The sequence below is a fragment of the Cryptomeria japonica genome, chromosome 11 (genome assembly GCF_030272615.1).
Source record: "Cryptomeria japonica chromosome 11, Sugi_1.0, whole genome shotgun sequence".
NCBI classification, from domain to species: domain Eukaryota; kingdom Viridiplantae; phylum Streptophyta; class Pinopsida; order Cupressales; family Cupressaceae; genus Cryptomeria; species Cryptomeria japonica.
The window spans coordinates 326928103-326934201 of NC_081415.1; positions in this window are offsets into that span (position 1 = coordinate 326928103).

Below are 6099 nucleotides of genomic sequence, written 5' to 3' on the forward strand. Positions count from 1 at the left end.
GGAGAGTTCATTGGTCACGTCCGTGGTTTCTGCTCCTAAACCCGATGCGTCAGTTGTTCATGATGAAAAAACTATCACTGGACCTCAAACTGATAGCTCGAACCTCAAAGGCTGAAAAAATGTGTTGGTCAGGAACACTGAGATTGTGGACCCCAACATCATCCCCATCTAATCTCAAACTGAGGAGGGAATGACTTTAGAGCTCCCTGACATATTTTTAGACTGCATCTTTCTCAAAATGGCCAACACCTTGGTGGGAAAAAAATTCTCTTTTTGCCCCACGGTGGAAATGGTTAAAAAATTGGTTAAGGACAAATGGAAACTGAAAGGGAGTGTCTCTGTTAGCGCTATGCTTGGAGTCCTCTTCCTCTTCAAATTCACTGTTGAGGAGGATGTCACTCTTGTCCTTTCTATTTGTTTGTCTAATGGATGATGAAACCTCTCCCTCTATCGATGGAAGGTTGGTTTTGACCCAGTGGCTGATTTGCAGAAAATTGCCCTAGTTTATGTGCGGCTCCCAGGGCTCCCCCTTGAGTACTGGGACGAGTCCATCTTTAAATTGATTGGGAACACATTTGGACTCTTTGTTGGTGTTGATCAGATTACCATAACCAAATCACGCCTGGTCTATGCATGATTTTGTGTTCAAGCTACTGTGATTATGAATCTCCCTAACTTTATAACCCTCAAGTCCAAGCTGGGAAGCTGGACCCAAGTCGTTGTTTATGAAAATGCCACTCTTTTCTGCCAAAAATGTCAAAAAGTAGGGCATATTGTCTCTTAATGTAAAGCTCTAGATCCCATTCCTCTCAAGCTCAAGGGCTCGACTCTTGATGAAAGACCTGAGCCAATGGTTTCTCCTAAGCCTAATGGCCCGGTAGTTGGGCAGGATGTGGCTTCTGCTTATGGCCTTGGTTTTCTTTCCCTTGTAGTTGATGTCCTGGTTACAGAAGAGTACCCTTTTGCTGAGAGTATTATCAACCTTCTCAAATATCCTACAAAGAATGAGGATGAGGTTCCTAAGTTGGCTTTCAAGGAGTAGTGCATCTCCTTGATGGCCAGCTTGGTTCAACTTTTTTATCAGCTAGAAGATGACAAAATTGTGAGGGGCCCCATTATTGCCCCTGAGAGGGCTTTCTCCTTGATGGTGTTAACTCACCCCACTATGAACATGGGCCTCTCCTAACCTGGTGCACTTAGAGCTTCATCCAATGGTTGCAAGATACCTGATGATGAGGGCTAGACTACTCAGAGATGCAAAACTAGGAATAAAAAGTCTGATGTGGGGGCTGACCTTAAAGCGGGTCAACCATCACAGAGACTATCCAGACAGAAGGAAGCAACAAGGGACATTGTCAATGGTAGGCATCAGACCTTTCCTCTCATGGAATATGAGGGCCCTCAATAGTCCCCAAAAGCAATATGCTCTTAAGAATTGTATTTTTGAAAATAAAATTAAGGTCCTTCTCCTACAAGAGGTTAAAATATCTATGACCTCCTTTTCCCTTGTTGCTGGAAAAATTTAACCTAGTGCTAAGTTCTTTATCGGTGATGCTACTAGAGATTCTGGTGGCTTGGTTACCATGTGGGACCCTTCCCATTTCTCTGGTAGTCTCCTCTCCAACTTTGCCAACTCTTTGGTCTCTAAACTCTCTTCCCCGATGGATTCCTGCCTTCTCATTAATGTTTATGCCCCTAATGTCAAATTGGGTAGACTGAATCTCTAGAATGACATAACTGCTTTAATTCAAAATAATGCCAACGCCCACTAGTTGATTGCGGGTGATTTCAAATCTCCTCTGATCTCGTTTGAGAAGTTGGGTGGCCTCCTAGAGTACTCTGATAGCATTACAGACCTTGCCGACTTCGTTGGCAGGAATGGGTTATTGGATGTGGAATTAACGGGGTAAAAATTCACTTGGTCCAATCTTAGGAAAGGAAAGAATCTTATACAAGTCAGACTTGACAGGTTTCTCATTTCGGGTAATTGGGGAATTGGTCCTTCTTTGAAGCTCTCTACTCTCCCCAAAACTGTCTTCGACCACGACCCCTTGCTCCTTTGTAGTACCACAAATCTTGTAAGGAAAAACCACCCCTTTAGGTATGAAATTATGTGGAATTCTCATCCTAAATTCAAGGACATCATCAAAAGATGGTGGGGTACTAGCATCCCTCGCACACCCATGTTTTGGGTTGCCCAAAAGTTAGAATTGATCAAAAGGAATGTCTGTGGTTGGAACAAAAATGCCTTCGGGGACATCTTCATTCAAAAAAAGGATCTCAATAGCAAGTTGGCTGCTATCCAAGAGCGCATTGATCATGGTGAATCCCTTGAAGCTAACCACATGGAGGAGGTGGTTCTTCACAAAAACTAGAAAGAAAACTCTTACAAAGAAGAGCTCTATTGGAAACAGAAATCTCAAGTGCAATGGCTCAAGGAGGGAGATAAGAATACGACTTTCTTCCACGGATCTACCAATATCCACAAGCAAAGAAACCACATCTCTTCCCTCATGGATGACAACAATTAGGAGGTCAAAGATGAGGACAATCAGAGTAGATTGACTACTAACTATGTTGCCATTTTATTTAGGGATGATAGTGACACAGGGGGGCCTGCTAGGGAGGACCTTCTCAATTGCCTCCTGGCCCCCTTTCGCTAGAGGATAATAACCTCATTATGGCCAATGTCTCTGAGGAGGAATTCAAGACCGTTGTTTTTGCTATGGTTGCCTTCAAAGCCCCAGGTCCTAATGGTTTCCCCTAGGCTTATTTCCAAGATTTATGGGATGTGGTGGTCCCTAATGTTGTTCTTGCCACTAGGGATATGTTAAGATCTGGGAGGCTTCTTAGCAAGCTCAATAACACCTTCATTTCTCTTGTCCCCAAAATTCAGGAGGTAGCTAGCCTCAAGGACTTTCACCCTATCATCCTTTGCAACACTATTTACAAAATATTCAACAAAGTTCTTGTCAATAGGCTTAAAAATTTCCTTGACTCTCTGATTAGCCCAACCCAGAAAGGTTTTGTTCCTAGTTGACAAATTCTTGATGTGGCCATCTCTACTCATGAGATAATCCATTCTATGGACAAGTGCCATCAGTCGGGTATTGTGCTCAAGCTTGATATCTCTAAGGCTTATGATAGAGTCAACTAGAACTTTCTCTTCAAAATTCTAAAGAAGGTTGGGTTTGGAGATAAACTTCTAAATCTCATCAGGGAATGCATATCTACAGTCAGCTATTTTGTTCTTCTTAATGGGAGCCCCCTAGAGAAGTTCAAGGTCTCTAGAGGTCTGAGACAAGGGGACCCTCTCTCCCCTTACCTCTTCATTATCCTTGCTGAAGTGTTGGCATCTAATTTGAACTCCATGGTTAATAGAGGAGCTCTCCTACGAATCAAACTAGCCTCAATGGCACCTCCAAATGTTCTACAATAGTTTTTCGATGACACTATTCTCTTTGGAATCTCCTCTGTGGTGGAAGCTACTGCTTGGAAATATTTCCTCAACTTATATGATGAGGCCTCTGGTAAACACATCAACTACGAGAAGAGAAACATATACTTCTTTCACACTCATGTGTAACTCCAGGATTAAATCTATAGAATCCTTGGTTGTCAAAGGGCCTCCCTCCCTAGCACCTACCTTAGCCTCCCTTTAACTATCAAAGATGTTTTTAATTCTTTCTGGGTCACCATCCTTGAAAGAATGTAGAAGAAATTGGCTAGTTGGAAAGGTAGTCTCCTCAGTAGTGTTGGGAAATTGCAGTTGCTTACCTCCTCCCTCTAGGGGATCCCTGTGTACTTGCTCTCCCTTTTTAAGATTTCGGCGGCCATGGCTGCCAAGCTAGAGATTATCTAAAGGACCTTCCTTTGGACTGGGATGGAAGAAAAGAAGAGGCTCACTTTGGTGGGTTGGGATAGAGTCTGTCTCCCTAAGGCCATGGGTGGGTTGGGAACCCGCAAGATCTCTAGGTTCAACAAGGCCCTTATGACCAAAATTGCCTAGAAGCTTCTGAATAAGGATGCGGATTGGAGCAGGATTATCAGGTCTAAATACCTAGGAAATGGCAATTTTTCCTCTGTCCTCAAGGAGGATGGCCTCCCCAGGGGTTCCAAAATTTGGAACAACATCATGAGTTGCAGGGACCCTTTATCCCATGGTATGAGGTGGCTTATTGGAAATGGTAGGAATATCCTCTTCTAAGAGGACTGTTGGTTGGGAAAGAAGCCCCTTGCTTTCTCCCCCTCCCTTAGAAGGCTTCGAGATGCTTCTAAAAATTTCTTCAGGGAGAGGGTCAGTGATTACTTCATCAACAACACTTGGAGGGCTTTAGAGGACTATTTCATTGATCAACCCTTCCTCCTCCCTTTAGCTAGAGAGCTTCAAGAGCTTTTGGTGGGCACCTTCCTCCCCTTCTTCCCCAGGGAAGATAAATTCATTTGGAAGTGGGACCCCTTTGGGGACTTCTTTGTCAAAATTACTTACAATAGCTTGCTGAGGGAACCTGATCATACCATCAACTGGAATGAGGTCTGGAACCCCCAACTCATCCCCAAGGTCAACTTCTTCTGGTGGACGGCTCTCAGCAACAAAATATTGACACAAGACAATTTGGTTAAGAGGGGATTCTAATTGCCTAATAGATGCATCCTTTGCAAAAGTAATGTGGAAAGCCTTGCTCATCTCTTTCTCCATTGTGTGTTTACTCAAGAGCTCTGGGGGATGGTCCGCAACAAGCTCAATACTAGATGGATTATGAATGACAACTTAAATTTGTCCCAAGAGTTCTAGGGTCCCTCCTCCAACCTCCTTATCCAACAACTGTGGAAGAAGACCCCCCTCATGTGAGCTGGAGTATCTGGAAGGAAAGGAATGATGGGATATTCATAGATAAAGAGGCCTATTTGGAAATTGTGTTTTCTCTTTTCCTAAAGTTGATTCTTGAGAATATCACGGTCACTAGAACCCAACTGGCCTCCAAGCCCCCCTCCACCTAGGACTGGGAAATTGCTAGATACTAGAAACTTCCCCCCTCATTCTCTCTTGTTGACTGCTCCAAGAGTCTCCTAAGGAAAAGCACGGTTTGGTCCCCTCCTGCCACCCATGGCTTTAAACTCAACTTTGATGGGGTTGCCAAAGGGTGTCTGGCTACAAGTGGAGGGATCATCAAAACCTGCATGGGGGCCCTTGTTGCTTCTTATGTGGGTAACCTGAATGGGCACCCCTCTACTTAGACTGAAGCAATGGCCTTAGCCTGGGGGATTCATTTTCCCCCACTACGGGAATCAGGCCAATGGATATTGAGGGTGATTCCAATCTCATCATAGATGTTGTCAAAGGGTAGAATAGGCTGAACTAGACTATTGAGGGAACCATCAGGGACACCCTAAGGCTCATTTTTGGGCTCAACTCGTTTAGATTCATGCATGTCTTCAAAGAGGGTAATAGAGTGGCTGATACTCTGGCTGCCCTTGGGCTAAATATTTCTGGTTTAAGATGTTGGAGGAGTCAAAATTCCCTCTCGGACCACGTCAACTTCCATCTTCAGGAAGAGAAATCTAAAATATCTATCAATGATTGATTTGTTGCTTATTTTTGTCCTTACTCTCCTTTCTTCCCTTCGGGTTGTTCAAAGGGGTTGGTTTCATAATTCAAATAATGGGAATATTCCTACAATTACTACCGGTTGGGTGGTGACTCGTTTGGCTAGCATTGCTTCGAAGGATGTGCTGCTTTGTTGGCAAACCTTTTGGGCTTATCACCTAATAATGAGATATGATATGGAAGTTAACATGATGATTATCATTGATACCTATTGGCTTCTCATGCCATGCAACCAGGAAATCATTTCCAAAAGTGTGTTCAATATTTCCCATGCACCTAACTTCATGTCTCACTTAATGACCCCTGGCTCACACACTTCCCGTTGTTTTCCCATGGCTAGTTTATCCAAGGGTCTCTGCAATCTTCTCTGTGAAACCATCTTCATGACTAAAGAAGCTCTCTTGGTGGATGATATGGGGGGTGAAAGGGTCAGATATGAGCTGGATAAAATTGATGACTTCAACAACGGCCACCTGGTCTAGAATTTCTGT